This window comes from Triturus cristatus, chromosome 10 (assembly GCF_964204655.1).
Source record: "Triturus cristatus chromosome 10, aTriCri1.1, whole genome shotgun sequence".
NCBI lineage: Eukaryota > Metazoa > Chordata > Amphibia > Caudata > Salamandridae > Triturus > Triturus cristatus.
In genome coordinates, this window is record NC_140593.1 from 635,974,602 (window position 1) to 635,996,057 (window position 21,456).

General features: G+C 45.7%; 1 protein-coding gene and 1 pseudogene across 2 annotated transcripts in view; both read right to left on the reverse strand.

The window, feature by feature from the left end:
• LOC146789822 (uncharacterized) overlaps positions 1-21,456 on the reverse strand; it is a 293,115-nt gene that overhangs the window by 217,954 nt on the left and 53,705 nt on the right. The window lies entirely within an intron of this gene.
• Positions 2,303-5,584, reverse strand: LOC146789823 (SMAD family member 6-like; annotated as a pseudogene).

Consider the following 21,456-nt stretch of genomic DNA (forward strand, 5'->3'; position numbering starts at 1 on the left):
GTTATATGGTCTAATGGCATATTAAAGTCTCCTGCCACTACAATGAGGTCATCCTGGGGGAAACCTTCCAGAGTACTAGATAAATCAGCAGAGTTGGGGCCAATATATATTTACTACGTGAATTAGATCTTCTCCCTTCATCAGATGAGTAATCAAAAGTCTGCCATCATTATCATGAGACTGGCCTTCCAGCGAGATATTAGATTTTTTTCAAATCAGTGATAATAAGATCCTTACCCTACTAACACAAAAGAAATAGGAGTACAATAAAATCTTAAGTGAAAGAGCAGGGATTTGGGTTAATAAATACAAAGCTCTTAATTTATGTGAATCAAACAAGGTAGGAAAATTACTCGCCTCCTACCTCAAACACAAACAGAACCAGAATGCCATCTCATCCATTAAAGACTAACAACCAAACCCATACCAAACACAAAGATATCCTTAGGATCTTTAAGACATTCTATCAAGATCTCTTTAAAAATGATCAGAACATTAACATAGAGGACTGCACCAAATATCTTAATAGACTCAACTTGCCTCAACTAACCACAGAAGAAACAATAAGGTTAGGACAGGTAATCAAGTTTATGGAAATCGAAAAGGCAGTTAAAACATTAAAAGACAACAAAGCCCCTGGGCCGGATGGGTTTACAGCTTTGTTCTACAAGACGTTCCTAGACGAGCTAAAACCGACCATGAAACAAGTCTTTAACCACATCTCATCTAAAGGGATCACGTCTAACACAATGTTGTAAGCTAACATAATATTCATTCCAAAGGAAGGGAAGGATCATCATTCACCGAAAAATTATAGAGCTATCTCCCTGATCAATGTGGACTGCAAAATATATGCTAAGATCTTAGCAGGTAGACTCAACGCCGTTCTTCCGAAAATAATAAGTAGCTCTCAGGTTGGTTTCCTCCGTGCACGTATGTCCAACGATAACACCCGCCTGCTGTGCCATGTGCTAGAGAATGCCGCTACCAAATCAGAGCCATCAGTAGCTATCACACTAGATGCCAAGAAGGCCTTTGATAGGGTATCCTGGGCTTTTCTGGAACGGTGCATGCACCCCTTCAACCTAGGTGAGGACTACATCCGCATGGTGATGGCTCTCTACGGAAAACCATCAGCCCTGACTGTTGTCAACGGATCACTCTCTGAACCCTTCCCATTACAACAGGGGACTAGACAGGGATGCCTGCTATCTCCATCTTTATTCTTACTGGCATTGGAACCCCTCATCCAGGATATTAAACTAAATTCGAACATCAAGGGGGTAGATATCAATGGCACCCAGGTAAAATTAGCCGCTTATGCAGATAACATAATAATAACAGAACAACCGGAAACATCAATTGCAACTTTGATGGACACAATCATGGTATACTCCAGTTACTCAGGTTATAAACTTAACAGAGAGAAATCTGAACTCAAACCATTAAACATCCATTGTACAAGGGATATTTTGGGAGAATCTGGGCTCACATGGCAAACAGGCTATATCAAATATCTGGGCATCGAATTTGGTAGTAACCTAATGGATACTCTCCACCAGAATAAGAAAACTTTATTAGGGAAAATAAAAAACTCCTAGACTCATGGTCGCTGAAATTTATCACGTGGTGGGACAGAATCGAAACAATCAAAATGATGATCACCTCTATAGTTAATTATCTAATCAGTATGCTTCCCCTCCTACTGTCAGATGAATTCCACCACAAACTAGATGTCCTCATCACCAAATTCCTTTGGCGCGGTATAAAAGCACGGATTAGTATCAAAAAATTGAGACTGGATTAAGCCTTGGGTGGTGTAAACCTAGCTGATTTCGGACTATACCAGCTAGCCTTCCTCGCAAAGCAAGGCTCATACTGGATCTCTCCACCAGCTGGCTACGCCCCGGTTTGGTTAGAGGTGGAGATAGCTATCCTCAATAACCTAAGCCCCCTCGCTCTCCTCACATCGAATAGGCTCTACCCACATACCTTTAAGCCCATTTTTAAAAATACAAAAATTGCACTCCTTAGAGTAAATAAGAAACTGGACAATAGTGTTAAAGGCTCCAAAATGGAAGCAATCTGGTTCAACAACAAAGTTTTGTAGAAGGGCAAAAGTTTATACCTAGACTCATGGATTGAAAAAGATATCCTTTTCCCGCACCAACTAGAAAATGCCTCATGCCCAGTCACATTCTCTGACCTCCAATCGAGATATAACCTAGCTGACACTGAGTGTTAAAACTTCTTCAAAATCAGAACGGCCCTCTCTAAAGCCAAGCTAACCTCCGTCCAACCATCAATCCCACGGTTTGTTTAAAATATTAACAAAATGGGCCACCAGGTCTCCCAAATCTATAAATTTCTCCACCCAAAGACCTCCAAACATAACCATAAGACTACCGCCTTCTGGGAACAACAAGCTCCGGTTACATTAAACAAACAGAAATGGCCCACACTGTGGAACTCGGTCTCACGCAATAAGATCTCCTCGGTCCTCTCCCAAAGCAAATACTGGCCATTACACAAAGCATATTGGACTCCAGCCCGATTATTCTCCTTAGGTCCCCGTAGTGACGCAACATGTTGGAACTGTAATAAAGAAACATGGGATTTAGCCCATCTTATCTTTCAGTGTGCATCAGTAAAACCTTTTTGGGGGAAAGTCTTTGCCTTCTTAACTGACATGTTTAATTGTACCTTGATCCATGAATTTTCCACCCTACCAATGGCCTTCTTGAACGCAGACTTAAGATCTGACGCTGACAAATCTCTACTTGACCTTTTATTAACATCTGCGGTGAAAATAGTTCTGCCAACTGGAAGGATACAAGCAAGGCATCCTATAAGGGATGGATAAACTGGATCACTCATCTCAGAGGGGCAGATAACATCTCCTTGCAGAACTCTCCGTAGAAACCCTCATCCAGGTTGTGGTGGAACTCTATGGACACTTATCTCGACTCCTACAAACCGCCATGAACACTACTGTATGTCGCTGAACCACACCTCGGGCCTTAATGTACCACCCCTTGTATCCTTTTATCTAATTGTTATTACCGGTACTAGGCTGTTATGTGTTAGGGTCTATTAATATTGAACTGCTCTTGTGCCCACAACTGCATAGAAGCCAGGATGTATAGTATATCGCTAGTCTAATCGTAGTTTCCCTTTTCCTCTTCTTCCGGTTTCTCTTCTTCTCTCTCTATTGATCACTTATGTTAGCATCTTGATACCCTCATAGGAATAATAACCTTTCATATGCTTTATTCCTCTATTATCTTTCTTACGGAAAATCAATAAAGTACTTTGAAATAAAAAAAGAAAAGAAAAAAAAAAAGAAAATGACAATGTTTTTTACTTTTTTTTGTATGCCGTGGAATGATGACATTTGCATGGTGTTATTGTCATTTGTAAGACCTCGGGACACTGGAGAACCTGAAAATGGGAAGTAGGTTATGAGGAAGGGGAGACAAACGTAAGATGCTGGCTGGAGAAAACAAAATTGCTTGGGGAAAGGACTGCAAGTGAGAGCATGTGAATGTATAAAATGTTTCTTAGGAATGGGAGTGAGGAATGCTGCAGCTTAAAGTAAAATTAATGTGCTGGCAAAATAAAAGCTGCACGTGCTGATTAAGGCTGCGTGTTTGCTTGCGCATGGGCAAGCTACTTAGAGTTTAGAGGGGGGAGGAATGTTCCCAGTTCCTTGTCCTGATATGCTAATTAATTTAAGCAGCTGATGAGAGAGGAAATGGGGGATGCACAGGAAAAGCTTGTGATTTTATGATGTTTGGGGTGTGCTCTGTATGGGTGTGGAGCACCAAGTTATTCAAAACTTCTGCACACTTTAGCACAGCAAAAAAACAAGAGCGTGGGTTGCACATGTTGCTTGATGTTGGTGAGCGTGGTATTGTGATGTAAATTATAACATTTGTTAATATTTTCTTATTGTTCCTTGTGCTTTTCTTTAACTGTACCACGTTGTACTTGCCAAATGTCATGTTAGAATGTGGACATGTTACGTGTGTACGGCACTGGAAAGAATTGCTGGTTTGTTGCTCTCTGTGTTCAGCCGGGACTTTTCATGTAATAAAAAGCTTAACTTATGAAGAGCATGTGAGCGGAAATTATTGCAGTTAGTGGCGGCAAGCTGCTCAAAGCCCCAGCAATGGAACCTATGGTGTCGGATGAAAGGAAAAGGCAAGGTGCAGTTTTGAAGAGAATGCTTGCGCTGAGTATACAGTTTAAAAATGACCATTGACCCAAACTCTCCTCCGGAGCAACACTGCCCATCCTGAGAAGCACAGCCCCATACTCTCTTGCCAAAAGAGTGCCCATCCTGAGAAGTTCTATCCAATACTGCCCGCCCCGCAGCAACAACGTCCACCCAGAGAAGCACTGTCCCTTACTCTCCCAGTGTTGTCTTCGGAAGCACCGTCTGTCCAAGCTCGGCTTCCACGAACTACCGTCCACCCTGAGAAGCCCCATTACTCCTCCTTCCCCGAGAAACAGTGCCCCGCCCTCTCCTGCAGAGAAACAATGATCCATCCTAAAAAGCACTGTCCCACACCCCCTCTCCCTCATACATAGATATACTGATCCATCTTGTGCAGCTGTGTCACCCCACACATGAAGAAACGTTGTCCATCCCAACACTGCTATGTCCTCTCGCTCACGGACACAGGGCTTGTCACTACTCTGGAGACACACTGCCCACCATCAGAAGCATTGACTATGCCCCACGAGGACGTGAATCAACACTACATTACCTCCCAGAACACTGCCCTAAGCTCTTCCCCCAACCACATCCCTCTCTCCCACAACACCCAACCCCCCTCAACGGCTTACCTGGCCCGCACAGACGACTGTAGTGGTAGGGGTTGCAGCAGGCCCTGTCCTACGATCTTCAAAAATGTTGACAGCCCAACAGCGAGTTGAGCGTGGCAGGGCGTTGAAGATCAGGCCAGCGGAAGAGATTGCAGAGTAGCCACTGGGGGGATGCGGGCAAGCCGCCCACCCATAGTTCGGCCAAGTGAGGGGACAGAGAGACACTGCCCCCCCCCCCCCTATAGGTCCTTTGGATTCCACGGCCTCCAGGAGCGCCTCGAGGGTCCGTAAACGCTTGAGAAGTGAGTATGTGACTGCTTTCAGTTCGGGTTCGGGTGGAACAGGGGACCTGGAGGATCCCATGGTGGGAGACCGGGGGGATGCTAGGGTGCGGGGGCTCGAGGGAAAGTTGTCCTAGAAGAGGCAGCAGGTCACCGTCCTGTCCAAGTCCTCCAGGCTTGTTTCTGCGCCTCCGTCCAGCCCCCTCGGAGATCACAGAGGTTTCTCCAATGTCGGTTTCAGAGGTGTCCCCAGTCCAACCCCCAGGAGTCTCCATGGGGCTTCCATTATGCCCTCTGGAGATCCCAGCAGTACCTGCATTCTGCCCCACGTCGTTCCCAGCAACGGCACGGTGCCTGGCCCCAGGGCTCGCAGAGCAGCCACCATGACACCCCCCGGCCCGATGCTCCTCCTGCTTCAGCATTCGGCTTCTCCAAAAGCGCCGGACCAGACTGGATCGTCTGGACCTTAACATGTGACAAGGATCCGGAGTTGCTCCTTCCTCCCCCAGCTCCTGGGTCTGATCTTGCCTGGATCCCTAGTCCTCCTTGTGGGCAGGTACCCAGAGACGCATGGGGCTTGGTGCACCACCCCTCCGGGGGCAGCACACGTTCAGCCGGCCCCTCCGAAAAGACAGTGCATCGAACTGCAAACAACAGATGCCAGTCCGGCACTCACAAACATCAAGAAATCATCCAAAACGGTTTTGGGGGTGGGGGGGATCCTACATTTCTATCCCTCACATGCACAACACGAAGCACACAGAAACTCGGTTTAAAGTGAAGCAGTGTGTGGGGTCACAGTACGTCCAGGGAAAGCCAGGTGAATCCAGATGTGAACTGTTCGTGAAAGTGGAAAACCATCAGCTCACAGAGTCACAAAGTGAAAACATCCGGTTTGTGGGAATGTCACCAGCCCCTCCAGTTTCTGAGGCCAAAAGTGGCAAAATTAAAGAACTATGGCCAGAAACGGAGAGAATCCTCAAGTTCAGGTGCTTGAAATGGATACTCTCCCCACCAAGGGGGACCAACAGGAGGATAGTGACTATGTGATTGCTCTGCCGTGGACAGTCTTTGGGTCGCTGGTTTTGCAATGGATAACACACTGAGGTTTCGAGTGTACAGGGTTAGAGATGTGGGGCTCTGTCTGTGAAATGGAGACGGCCCTCGGCTGCTTCGGAGCTCTGCTCCCTCGTACATCAGCTTTACCAAGAAGCAAGCAAAGCAGCAGGGAAACCGCATTTCCACTGCAGCGCCAAGCAAAGAAGCCAAAATCCGGCCAGACAGCTGCGAAGAGAGAAGTAGCCACGACTCTGCCGATTGCCTGTACCCCCCACATTCGGTGTTACTTAACTCCGTGATGTGACGTCACTGGCTGCAGCACTCTCACTCGGCCCGGCCAAGCTCCCGGCTCCGAAATAAGTATTTGTCGGCCCCCATAACATTATTTTGCCCCACAGCGCAGGCGGCCCGGCCGAGCAGCAGGTGCGATCAGCGGTGCTGCAAGGCTGCCGAGCCCCATGACTCCGGCACCACCCGCGGCACTAACCATTGAGCAGCTGGCCTCCACCTCCAATTTAATTACAAAATTTAACTCCCGGCGCACAGCGCCCGCCCCAGCCAGGCTGAACACCAGCAATAACAACCGTGCCCTCAGCATGCAAGTTGGACCTCCTCCTTGTACCAAGAAACCCGAGGAGGTGAGGCTAATGCGCGGAGAGGAGACAGCGTGTGGACAACAAAAACAAAAGTGCAAGGTAGCGTGGTTGCAGGAAGCCCGGAGCGTGCCGTACACGTGACTCCTCAAAGTTAAGTAAAGCATTTGAGAGACACAGAAAGCAGACAAGCCAGTCCGAATGGGCCGGCCCAAAGAGCGAAAGGGAGGCAACCCAAACAGGTCATTTCCAATGGCAGGCCACAGTTTATCATAAATGGTGACGATAGCCAATGGAAATAAGGGGCGGGGCTTCAAGCCCTTTTCTCAAAGTCCTCATTGACAATAAATCTCACTGAGTGTGCAGCGCATGCGCTGCAACGCTAGGCGAGACCTAAAAAGTGATGTAAGTTGTAGGCGGTTATATACAAGTTTCTGCAACTTGAGTTTTTTGTGTGGTCTCTCCCAACATTAAAGTACAGTAATACTCAGTAGGAAGATTGCAGTCCAGATGTAGTAAGGCTTTTTGCAGTCACAAAAGGTACCATTCGCAAAATCAGACCATTTGAGACCGCTAAACAACCTTTTTCTATGAACCAAACCCAAATTGTGATTCGGTAACATTACTGAATCACAGTTTGAGACTACATACTGAATCAGTATTTGGAAGGGGCACTTTTAGGGAGTTTCTTCCAAATAGTGAATCGGAATGGGATCTATTCATGTTTTGTGACCGAAATCCGGCTAAAAAACTTTAATATTTTACCTACGACAGAAAGGTAGTAGTAACAGATTTGCAAACAGAAAGGGGTCCCCGAAGGACCCATTACCTTTGTGAATGCAGACTTTTTTTTTTTTCTTTTTTCTTTTTAAGAGTAGAGAGAGTGGTCCTATGGACTGCCAACTCTTCGAAAATGTTTGTGTAACTTCAATTTGTTTTTTATAAGCATTCCATTTCCTCTAAGGAAAATGGGCACCATTTTAAAAACAAGCATTGCCATTGCCAATAGGTCTCACCAATGCAAAAGCTATTGGCTTTCCCAGTGTCTTTTAGCCATGTAGTACAGTAGCGAGGCTGTGCAGCATGGCCAAAAGTAAAGATGGGAAAAAGCAGGACAGTAAAAACAAAATTACACACAAAAAAAAAAAAAGAGCACTATGATGGGGCTGCATCATAGAGCTTTTTCCATTTCTCCCTTATGGCCGGTGTATACTGGGGACAACACAGGCAATAAGAGGGTGATAAGCGGGAGGAAAGAAGCAAAGCAACAAACAGCAGGTTGGGAGGATCGAAGCAAAATAAACAAGGGTGGAAGGACAGGAAGCGACACTGACAAGTGCAGGGGGGGACAGTAAAAAGCAACACGGACAAAGGTGGGAGGGGAAGAAGCAGCACAGACAAAGGAGGGGTAAGAGGGGGCACAGCAACAGGGTACTGGGAGGGGAAGAATAAAGTAAATATTACCTGAATCTCAGTGAGCATTGGATGGAAAGTGCAAGGACACTAATCAACCTAAATAAATCAGTACTTGGTTCATGCTCCAAACAAAAAACATGCGGCCTTGAGGCCGCGAAAGTTAAAGTGATCGCGATTGCGATCAACATCAAAGCGGCCTTGCGGCCGCGAAAGTGATAGTAATTGCGGTAAAACGCAGCGCACGCGCCCGCGCACATGCACTGTAGCTCTGGGCTGGCCTGGTAGCACTTTTTGGAGCCCTCTCAATAAGTCTCGCCAGACCAGCGCATGCGCTGGGTCAGGCGAGACCTAATCAGGAAGTGAAGTCGGGAAGCGCTAGCCAATAAGGAAGCAGCAACTAAGGATGACAATGAAGCTAACTAACAGTAAGCTATGGGCAGACTCCAAGCCCCTCACAGTAAACAATTCACCTTGCAGTGACCGCACATGCGCTGTCGGCAGGCGAGAACTAAAAGATTATTGCTTTATTTAAAAGCAATCACAGAAATGGGGGTCTGCAGATGACTAGTATGATTATCCAATTGGAATGTGGAATAAAGCACCCCAGGAGTATTCACTTGTGGTTGTAATTCATCGGGTTGGATGGTGCAGGGTTGGTAACCCTTCTGAACACAAGGGTATGTATTGATTAGCAAAGCATTATTTCCCTTGGGAGTAACGTCCCCAACCTTGCACTCCTGAAAGATTTCAATAAAGTTCTGGATGATTGTGTTCAATATGTACTTTTCTTTATTTAGCGGGTTTCATAGTTGTAATCAATTTTTCACGAATTCAATTATTAGAATTGGTTCCATACTATTAAATTCATAGTATCATTGTGTGCCCAATGCATTTCGGGCTTTGCCCTTCTTCAGGGGACTAATTTTCTGAAAGTACAAGAATAACAAATATTGGCAATACATTTAAACCTGTTATTAGCATGTCAAACATTGATAATGAACTGATGTAAAAGTGCATGAACAGAAGTCTGTTTAAAGTTCCCTTCTGATACCAGTTGATAAACGGTTTATGTTTCTGTGCGTATTTGAATGACCAATAATGAATGTTCATTGACATTTGTTAATAAAGAAAGTGCTTTGCTTAAAAAGAGTGTTTGAAAGACGTAAAATAAACGTTAAAAGAACGTAAAAAAACGTGTGTGCAATGGCGGGAAGACCTACCCGAAATGCTGGATTTCTGGCATATTTAACGATAACCTGCCGGTACGGTTGGCGTGATGGTATTCAGCTATTTTAAAATATGCTCACGCTGAGGCAGGTGAAATAAAATACATTTCTAACCTGATTGATGGTCGTCTTCCTCGCGTTTCTAAAACGCTCGTGTATCACAAAACAGACACTCATTATGGTGCTGGGATTGAGTTTACCTATGAATGAACCGTGTTAAAAGTTACTCTTTAGATTGCAATAACGGGTCATAACAAAGCTTCAATCGGTAACAAGATGCTAAAAGCGGTGGTCGCTTACCTTGAGTTTGCTTGTGTTACGCGCGTGTCGAAAGTAGAAAGCTGTGTGTGAAGTTACGGTTTCCATGGAATCGTTATAAACACTGACGTAGGAGTCAGGTCTTGACTGATGGTGAAAAAATACTAGTGAAGGGGAATAAAGAAAAAATACTACCAAATCGTGATTCATTCTGACTGAAGACCAACTAAATTATGGTGTGTCATGCGGATGTCAAGTCAAGTCAAGTCAAATAGGCTTTATTTCGACATAAAATATCTTAAAAAGCGTACATACATTGGAGATCATTTAGAGCATATACAAGATAAAAAACGTAAAAAACCCTAGATAATCTAAAATTCATCATTTTTCTACATTTGACTAAAAGGAAGGTTATTTAAATTAGCTAAAAAGAATTAAAATCATGATTAAACAATTTGCCTAAGTCTTTTTGACCGTATTCGCCATGCCCAACCTAGATACTTCGAGGTGGCGCATGCAAAGAATGGGCGAGTGTCTGTGAGTAAAATACGTAATGCCACGTTACAATGTCTAGTGCCCAAAGTAAGGCACATCGGTTTTAACCATTTCATTCGGGGGACCTTATAGGCGGGGCACTCAAATAACAAATGGGGGACAGATTCATGACGCTGAGGGCAAAATGGACACCATGGCGCTGTCTGGTGTGGTATTTTCCAGTGGCATGTGAGCTCCATGACCGGGAGGAGACCTGTTCTAAATTTGAAATACAGAGATCTATCCCATGGGGCAGTAACAATGTCCAGGTACAGTTCTCTGATAGGTGCATCTTTGTGCTCCAAGAAATTTCTGGTAGATTTGCAAATTGTTGAGGAAGAATTCCTGTTATTTGCTACCCATGTCCAATAGATTTGTTTTAACATGGATTTGGGCGGGGCTGACTGTTGGTGCCATGCTTCTTCCAGACCCAGATTTATAAGTAGAGCTTTGATGTCCCTTAGCCATTTTATTTTTGCCCAGCCGGGGCAGTTAATTATCTCCCGTAAGCCTTCCGCATAACTTGAGAGCTCTGGCACTCTCCAGATGCGGGCCCATAGTAACAGGGGGCGTAGTTTTGCTTGATCTTCAATCGCCCGGCAACCCATGTCCAATTGCAGGGGTAAAATGGGAACAGAAGGGCCGAGAGACATTAGGCTTCTCTGGAAGGCGTTCTCAGCTAGAGTTAGCACTTTCACATTTGACATCCCCCAGAGCTCCGCTCCGTAAAGTGCTGCACTTGTTCCTCTGGCGGAGTAAATATCCATTACTGCCGCTATCGGTCTTGTGGATGCTGCTCTCTGTTCTTTCAGCAGGGCCCCAGTCACTCTTTTTAAGCTCAACAACATTTTGGTCAAGTGGCAGTCCCATTTCATTGTATCCACCAAGCGAATGCCCAGATAGTCAAACGTTTTAGTTCTTTTAAGGGCAACATGCCCCAGTGTGGGAGGGGGGCCAAGCTTGCGTGGGGGATTCAAAATGAGATACTTAGTTTTGTCTGTATTAATACAAAGGCCTCGCTGCTTACAGAAGGTGTCAAATCCAGAAAGAAGCCGCTGGAGGCCCATCGGGGATTTTGACAAAAGTAAGGTATCATCGGCAAAGAGTAAGGTGGGAATTAAGCGACCTGCCAAACGTGGAGCATCTGCTGGAGTCTGAGTCAGAAAATCCACCACTCCATTTACGTATAAGGAGAACAGGGTTGGAGCAAGTACGCAACCTTGTCGTACACCTCTGTTCACCTCAATTCTTGATGTCTTTTGACCATTTGATCCCCAACGTATTTGGGCGTAGTTATTTTCATGGAATCTCATGATCAAATGGAGCAAGTAGGGTGGCATGCCCAGGTCACACAGCACTTTCCACAAGTTGTTTCTAGGCACCAAATCGAAGGCCGTGCGGAGGTCGATGAAGGCCAGATATAAGGTACCCTTTCCAATTGTGACGACCTTCCAGTGGATCATAAGTAGCCTTAGCGATTGTTCTATCGTTCCTGTCCCGGATCTGAACCCAGCCTGAAAATCCGAGAGTATCTTATTCTCGTCAGCCCACTGCTGGATCCTAGATAAGAGGACCTTGCCCGCCACTTTTTGGGAACAGTCTATTAAGCTAATCGGTCTGTAATTAGCTGGGTCGTCTCTTGAACCTTTCTTGTGCAGGGGAACCACCTCAGCTGCCATCCAAGAAGCAGGGAGGGGGGCGCCTGCCATGACTGCGTTCAATAGCGAGGCAATCATCATAGCCCATTCGCTTATGTCCATTCGGATAAGGTCGCCAGGTAAGCCATCGGGTCCAGCTGCCTTGCGAGGAACCAGGGATTTTATGGCAATTTCAGCCTCTTTCCTGGAAAATAGACTCTCCTCATAATTGCCGGCACCTTGAAGAATCTGAGGTAAGGGGAAGACCATCGCTTCTGTAGCAGGTGCAGTATACAGCTTCGTAAAGTGTGAGTGCCACTGGTCCTCGGTTGTATTGCATGTAATAACAGTGTCCAGGGGTCTATGTTTTTTTTGTAACAGATCCCAGAAACCTTTCGCATTTTTTTCTATGCTTGCTGCGCGAAGCTCCTGCCAGAAGTTGTCTTCCCAGTCTCTCCTGGCTAAATTAATAATGGATTTGTAGGACTTACGTTTAGCAGCTATTGCTAGGGCATCACCAGTCTTTACTGCCATGATTAGAGCTCTTTTTCCAGCACGGCACGCCTGTGAGTACCAGCCAAATTTGCCCTGTCGCTTAACCTGGTTTTTGTTTGCCTTGGGATTTGGTTTGACCAGGAACAGGTCCCCTATCGCTGTCGAAACCTCACTGAACATGGCTGCTATCTTATGCGGGCTAGGAGATTGATTTTCCAGGATTTCAGAGGCTGCGGCAATGACGGCTCTGATGCAAGATAGTTTTTCTTCATCAATTGCCACCTTGTCCCATTTTAAGCGTCTGAGGCAATTGGAAGGGACCACCCCCCCCAATGACCTCTGTAGGAGTGCCGCAGGAGCTCCATTTAATGAGCCACTGGACCTCCACCAATATGTTAGGGATAATGACAGTGCATTGTGATCACTTTCCAGGGAGGGCAAGACTACCATATCCTCCAAGTGTGCCCATAAGGAAAAGTTTAAGAGGATATAATCTATCCTAGATGAGTGGCCCACCCTATTGTACGTGTGTGCACCCGCCGGGTCTGACCGTGTTCTCCCGTTTGCTGCTCTTAAACCGAACTCGAGTGTGAGGGAATTCAGTTGGACAATTCTAGGAGTCCACCTTTGGACGATTGGAAGATCGAGGGGTGGAACGCCTCTCCTCGAGTCTTCGTCGAACAGGTCCAAGGATTCGTCGGCCATCAAAGGCTCGAAAGTACAGTTAAAATCCCCCATCACCAAAATTAATGAGTTGCCACGACACTCCCCCAAGGCTGCCTCTAGAGCCAGGAGGGTTGGTGACGAGGCCCTCCCAGAAGCCCCTCGTGTGTAAATGTTAAAAATCTCCAACTGCTCAACCATATTTGGGCATGTTACGGTGAGCCGCATCAAATCTGGTGATTTTTGGGGATGGTGATACACTCGCCAACCTAATGATATATCGACCCAGACTAACAGACCACCAAATGGGCGCCCTCTTCCTGATGCTGGAATACCTGCCGGGACAGAGAAGGAAGCATATCCTACTCTATGCCTTGGTTCCACGCACCACGTTTCTTGAAAGGCGCAGACGGCATGAGTTTCTATAAGCGCCACCCAATCCGGGGCGTCCAACTTGTTATTCAGGCCTGCCACATTCCAACTGATAGCCTTCAGGATAGGACGAATCAGTGGCCCTGCACATCCAGCAACCCTGCTTGGGGACCCCGTGTTTCCTACTCCATCCATGGGCTCAGTAGACTCAAATCTACTGTCGGAAGGGGAGGAGATGGTGGTGAAGGATGTTGGCTGGAGCGTGAGGGGGGTTATTAATAACGAGGGGACACTCACTGCTTTATGCAACCCCTTTGCCTTGGGTGGAGGGGCTTTTAGTGCAACTTGATTATCGAGTCACCAACCCCATCCATGGGGTGGAGCCGCTTGGGTCGGCGTCCTTGCCCTTACTCTGGCGTCCAAGGTTGGGTAGTGGGGATACCATGCACCTCTGCCCTCATCCGGCAAAGGCTTCTCAAACCCGGATGACGGGGGGGGACGATAGAAATACCCCAAGTCCCTGGTTTGTATGTTACAAAAATTGTGTGGCGACTGCTGGCTGCAGATCATACCTGCTGCTCTGGGATCACTAAAGTTAATTAGTATGCAGTCCCCGGTTAAGTCCTTGCGTCTATTTCCAATCCAACCCACACGGCGGACATGGGCTAACCTACCATCAATATGCCCTGGAAGAGGTCTGTTTAATCTGAGCCAGGACAGGGTCTTGTGTTTGAGATCAGAGTACAACTCACAAGAACCCTCTTCAAGCTCCGGGACCCCCGTGAGGATTACCACATACGGTTGGCACCCAGGGGGAAGGCTAACATTGGGGGTGCTAATTTTTGGCCTGCCCGGTGGTAATTTGGCTAGGGGTTTAGCTAGAGGTTTAAGCACAACCTGACTGCCAGAGATGGGATTAGGTGCAATTATATTTCCTTCTGGCGCGGTTGGCGTATTTTCAGCTACCTTGGGGGTTGTCGCTATGACCTCTGGATTGGGTGCAAAGTTAACTTTAACTTTAGAGGTCATCGCTGCTTGATTATTTAATTTTTTCCTTGGGGGGCCCAGTTTAGGTATAGGTTGAGAAGTTTGTGGAGCAGGACTGATACCTGTATTAGGTTGCAGTGACTGTAGGGCCTTCCCAGGTACGGGAACTGTATGACAAGATGTTGGCTCCGAGGGTGCCAACGTTACTGGTGTTACTGTACCACACCTTGGCCCTCCGTTGTCTTCTCCCTGCCTCTTGGAGTGGAATTTGACCAGTGATTTCACAGCATAGAAGTTATCCAACATTGATTGCTCAAGGGTGGCTAATTTCCGTGTGAGACAATCAATCTTGACTGCAAGGGGCATCACCACAGACCTAAGTAGGCCCTCAACGTCTAAAGATCGGAGGACAGTGTCAGTGTGCGCTGCCTGTGGAACTGGGGTGGTGCCAGGAGACACTGGCGGGACAGGTGTGCCTAACGGACAAAACAGGCCCCTGGATAATAAAGCTCTAGTATGAGCATTAGTTGTTTTAGGGATACCTCCTTTGGTCGCATTATGCCTACTTAATTTACTGCGTGGTTTCAGAGAACCCCCCCTATATGGGCTAACAGGGCGCTTTCTTTTCCTGGGTACTGCAGAACCTGAGAGTGGTTTCCCAGATGGAACAGTCGCAGAAGCCGCTGCTAAAGAGGTACCAACTTCGGGAGGTGCAGCTGTAAGGGGGAGGTGTAAAGCCTTGTTAGATGTAGCAAGAGGGCTTTGGGCGTAGTTGATCTCAGGTTCAGGGTCATCGTAATGGGTCCCCAGCAAGGGATTACATGAGTCGGGTAGGTTAGAATGTGTTGGGTCGTGGGCAATGTCTGGTACGATGGTCATTACCGTTTCAGAGCTTACCCTAATCCGACTCTCCCTCTCGATAGTGGCCGGTGAGTCGACTACTACAAGTGATGTGGGTGGTGCATTAACTGGGCTAGGGGCTAGGGCGAGGGTGCCCAAAGAAGAGCGCTTGTGTGTCAGGCCCATAGAGTCCCGGGATAGTCTTCGTTCCGCTAAAACTATCTCCTTTTCTACAATGGAGACTGCCCGGGAAATAAATTGGTCCATTGTGCCTATGACTGTATTTCCCACAGCATTCCTAGATTTACTAGCTCTAGTTCTAGTACCTGTAGCCATACTCCCGTCTTGCTTGTACCCACTTAGCAGGGCCAAGAGATGTGGCCCGGCCCGGCCTCTTCTGGCCACTGATGGCCAAAGATGGTCCCGCCCTTGTCCCGGGCTTCTCCCGGCGCTGCCCGCGCGCTTCCCGCGTCGCGGGGGGGAGGGTCCGTTATGTAGCGCCTCCGGGCGCGCTGGAAGCGTGTTTCCTGCTTCCGTTAGCAGGGGATCCTGGGTAATGTAGTTTTCGTCGGGTGCTCCCCCCACACAGCGGTCGCGGCGGAAGGCAGGCGACGGCGGGAGGGAGACACCACAGCCAGCGAGGAGTCCGAAGCGCAAAGGGACCCAAGTCCACTCAGGTGCGTGACAGGTTCTTGACTCGGTGTCAGTTTTGTAGCGCCTTCAGGCGCGAAAATGCGGCACTTCCGGGGTGCCAAGGATCATGGGAGATGTAGTCTTCCCAAGCGTCTCCCCCCACACAGCGGTCGCGTTTGTCCTGCGACGGCGGGAGGGAGATTCAGGCGTCAACAGGGAAGGCTGCCCCAGGGATCAGGATGCACAGCAGGTAAGTGCAACAGCACTCAGAAATGTTTCCACGTAGTTGCACCGGGCCCCCAGTAGAAGGAGACTCACGTTGCTTCTGTGGCTCTCGTAGCCCCCTGCCCCCTACCCCTTTGGGACACTCACGCTGCCGAAACACTCACGTGGGTCCAGACGGGGTCAGGTGGGGTCCGGGCAGCCTTTCCACTGCCCTCGCGGCTTTCCCCCCCGGCTTTCCTCCGCTCCGCCGCCGCCACCGCTCCTCCGCTCTCGCAGCGACACCCTCTTGGTTGCGGGGGGGACCGGGAGCCGATAGTAACGGCAACAGCGGCAGTAGCGGTTGGGGTAGCGGGATACACCGCGCAGGCACAGGTACAGCGGATACCAGCGACGAAGAGTGGATGCAGCAAAGCCGCGGTGCACGGGCCGCAGGTGAGCTGAGCTGCTGAACCTCTGCGGTGAACTGCGAGCTGCGGGGAGCCTCCCGGCCTGTCCATTATGGTGCTGGGATTGAGTTTACCTATGAATGAACCGTGTTAAAAGTTACTCTTTAGATTGCAATAGAGTCTGTATTTGGAATTCCGTTATATGTTGTTTTGAAATGTTGATAACTAGGGTTTCTGGCTTCTCGTGTTCTTGGCAACCGGATCTGTGGTTAACTTTCTTTTTGTTCCCGGTCCTCCTGGATCTTCTTGTTGTCTTAGACTTGATTCTAAAAAAGAGGAAGTAGGGATTGGAGTTTGTGATTGTGAATTTCCAGACGTAGAAGGGTGTGATTGATCAGATCTATCATTGGTGCCAGGAGCAGGTCCACGCCTTCTATATTGTGATTCATCAGACGATGTCTCTTCAGAGGATCTCTCTGAGGTTGGTTTCTGTTGTCTTCGTCGTGCATATATATCGGCCCAGTTATAAACTTCTCCCAATCTGTAATCGGTTGTATCCCTTTTGAACTTTCTGATTTTTCGATCATTTATGTCCTTTGTGTAATTTTCCAATTGTTGGTTGATGTCTTTGAGTACTTCGTCCCATTCATCCTTATTTAAGTTGGTACTTAGTTCTTGCTTCAATTGGTTGACTTCTTTATTTAACTCCTCTATGAGTTTTGCCAATTCCTCAATTATTAATAGGATTAAGTCCAATGAACATTTGTTCAGTATAGCGAACCACTTTTCAGTGAACCTTGTGGTATTTTTACAGAGAGTAGATTTGAGAGATATCCTTAATCCACGAGGGATGCGTTGTACCTTGTGGTATTTGATTAATGTGCTAGCATGCAAACGTTGGTTAACAATGCGTTTAGACATGTATAATAGTTGTTTGATGTTTGACTGGGTTGAGCCTGTACTTGTACTTGTACTTTCAGGTTCTTGGATAAGAGAATAAATTCGGTGTGTATCTTCTTCCGTAAATAAGAAAGTTTCTGCCCGTTGATCGGTTGTGTGTGATATATCATCGAATTGCATGGTGATATTTTATGTGGGTACAGTATAAACACAACGGGTGTTTTAAACCACATCCGCATGACACACCATAATTTAGTTGGTCTTCAGTCAGAATGAATCACGATTTGGTAGTATTTTTTCTTTATTCCCCTTCACTAGTATTTTTTCACCATCAGTCAAGACCTGACTCCTACGTCAGTGTTTATAACGATTCCATGGAAACCGTAACTTCACACACAGCTTTCTACTTTCGACACGCGCGTAACACAAGCAAACTCAAGGTAAGCGACCACCGCTTTTAGCATCTTGTTACCGATTGAAGCTTTGTTATGACCCGTTATTGCAATCTAAAGAGTAACTTTTAACACGGTTCATTCATAGGTAAACTCATTCCCAGCTCCATAACGAGTGTCTGTTTTGTGATACACGAGCGTTTTAGAAACGCGAGGAAGACGACCATCAATCAGGTTAGAAATTTATTTTATTTCACCTGCCTCAGCGTGAGCATATTTTAAAATAGCTGAACACCATCACGCCAACCGTACCGGCAGGTTATCGTTAAATATGCCAGAAATCCAGCATTTCGGGTAGTTCTTCCCGCCATTGCACACATGTTTTTTTACGTTCTTTTAACGTTTATTTTACGTCTTTCTAACACTTTTCTTAACACTCTTTTTAAGCAAAGCACTTTCTTTATTAACAAATGTCAATGAACATTCATTATTGGTCATTCAAATACGCACAGAAACATAAACCGTTTATCAACTGGTATCAGAAGGGAACTTTAAACAGACTTCTGTTTATGCACTTTTACATCAGTTCATTATCAATGTTTGACATGCTAATAACAGGTTTAAATGTATTGCCAATATTTGTTATTCTTGTACTTTCAGAAAATTAGTCCCCTGAAGAAGGGCAAAGCCCGAAATGCATTGGGCATACAATGATACTAGGAATTTAATAGTATGGAACCAATTCTAATAATTGAATTCATGAAAAAGTGATTACAACTATGAAACCCGCTAAATAAAGAAAAGTACATATTGAACACAATCATCCAGAACTTTATTGAAATCTTTCAGGAGTGCAAGGTTGGGGACGTTACTCCCAAGGGAAATAATACTTTGCTAAAAGGTCTGCAGATGACAGCATGCCACTATCCCTGTGGTAGAATAAAAAAAGCGGGGTACCTGGTTATCGAATTGCAGAATAATAATTAGTTAGGTTGCAATTTGCTACCTGCTGCGATTCGCTGCCACCACAGGGATAGTGTAAACAATGGGGGGTTTTCGTCCTGTAATGGCCAGGTATGGACGTATAAATCGAATAAAAAAAGCGGGGTACCTGGTTATCAATTTTGAATCACTATTTATTTAAGCGAAAGAAACAAAGACCAATAGGTTCATATGTTTTCAATGTATTATTCACATTTCTTTGCAATATACTCAAAACAGACTTAGTGAAAACATTTCATTCATGTCTGAGATACAATACATAATACATAGTAGACATCAATCAAAATTGTGATTTAAACAAATATCAATGAGCAATAATATTTTCAAAAAATGATAATAAATTCAGAAAATTCCATAAAATTACACCAGCAATACACTCCTATTGACAATTCCTTACAAACCAAAGTTTAGGCATTTTGGGAACTGTGACCACATGGGAAGATTAATACTCTATGGGGTTAATTTTAATTATACACCCTCTCTAGAGCTGTGGAGTTATTTATTTGCCCTATGTGGAGAAAAATGAAAATTGCCGACGCGTTTCTAATCCCTGAAGTTATTCACGGGATTTTCATCCGGGCATGAAGGCACGGTGTAACCTACAGGTTAAAATTGAATAAGAAGTATTAAATAATGTAGGGTATCTCCTCTTTCTCAATTTGCAGGTTTTATTATTTTAGTTCAAAGAAACAAACCTGAAAATGAGGATATCGCTCCATTAGGAGTTGAATTTTTAATGAGCCTTTCGCATATCAGGGCCTGAAAAAAACGGAACATTTTCCGTCACTTAAACTGTCTTTGTTACAATGTATTTCATTGACCATCAATGTGCACATCATTGAACTTACGTTTTAAAGTCGGCGTGCGGCAACCGGGAAGTTATTTTCGGGTTGCATCCGCCGTGGTCAATAAAGTTGTTTTTCGTTTTTCAAGCAAGTTCCTAACGCGAGTCGTTTTACTGCGTGAACCAAACCGAAAGCCACAGTGTTAATGAAAATCTGTGATATTTATCCTCTTTTGCCTTCACTAAATAATATTAATAAAGAGGACACTTACTTGAGAACCAGCCGGTTCAAAAGTGGTCAATCATTGAATGCTGCATTATTTATCTGTACGCACCGTGTTTGAGAAAAGACGAACCGCGGGTGAGGCGTTTGTTTCATCCCGAAAATACGTAACAATTTGCGGAACGGTTAGGTTAACATTAAACTTTTGACTTACTAGGAACTATTTTTTCGTTCTCACAAAGGATCGCCCCGCAGTCTAATGACGTGAAGGTGATTGCTAATGTTTGGTTAATCTATATCCTGCCGAAACAGGAAATGGGATACCCCTTCTAACTGCTGAATTCTGGGAATTGTTGTTTTCGTACTTAAACTACCAAAATGAACCCGCTGTGCTTGTGGTGAATTCTGTCACAATATTACAATCTCAGTGTGCTTGTATTAGTGTGTTTCTTTGTAAAGGACACAGGGCTGGGCTGAATAAAATTATGTCATCTCATTGAGACCATTCACCATACAGTTATATTTCATAATCAAATATGTCTCTTTTTTGCGCAGAAGTGTCTCAACATCTACACCCCCTGGTGATGTTTATATTGCGGATAAAACTGTCCAAACAAAGTCTTTCTCAGAGTGTTGTTTTTCAACAAAGTGTGTGACCAAAGGTGCTGTTACAACTTTTTGTTTGATCCTAGATCTGTGTTGCACCATCCTTTGGTTGACTTGTTGCGTAGTTTTGCCAACATACAGTTTCGGACATGCTCATTTGATGGCATTAACAACGTTCTTAGTTTTGCAGTTTGTGAATTCTTTATGTGTCCATTTGATGGAATTGAACACAAATTCAAAGCCCTCAACGGTGTTATAATTCTCAGGAGGATGATAATATTCTAAGTGGTGATGGCGCTTCTCTTGTAGCGGTCAAAGTATTTTTCAAATTCAATTTATGTTTGAATAGTGCTTAGGGAAGGGGTAATCATCCACCACCCCACTATGTAGATCCACAAAGGGATCTTATTCTCAGTACTACTAACCCCTAGCACACAAACATGTACAAAATCCTACTACACATCTGCAATAGTGCATTAATTTTCATAAAATACAGTATTGATGGATGTTGTTTTTTTATTGTTCATTCCAGTAGTTCCCGCCAACACGTGTTTTGTCGCTCTGGGTATAGCACCCGCGACTTCCTCAGGGCTGTACCTCTGCACTTTGCTAAGAACAAATTCTTCCTTTCTGTTCAAGTTATCCTGCCTGAATCTGGTCAGGATACTAGGATTGAGCAGGCTGAAAACTCGTCCCGAGAACTGTTCGTCATTTTTAAGGACATTTCCTCACTTACCAGAACCACGGTGCCAAACAACTGCTCAGTAGAATCTTGCAACCTGATCGCAGAGTTCTTTGCAGAGAAGGTAGCAAGAATTTACACCACCTTCCCGGACGAGGCACGCAACGGAGGGGAGAGAGGGAGCTGGTCGCCTCAGTATGGAGCAGACACAGTGCCTCTCCAGATTTGACCCCCCATCTGACGACGAACTTAAAAACATGGCCTTAGGCATAAAGTCGGGGTCACCATGGGACCCGATGAAAAGCAAAACCCTGAGAGACAGCATGGAGATCCTGGTACCCTATATTGGGTACCTCCTTAAACTCTCCTTTGAATCAGGGACAGTCCCAAAGCGATGGAAGGAAGCGGTCGTCATCCCCATTAAGAAAAAGC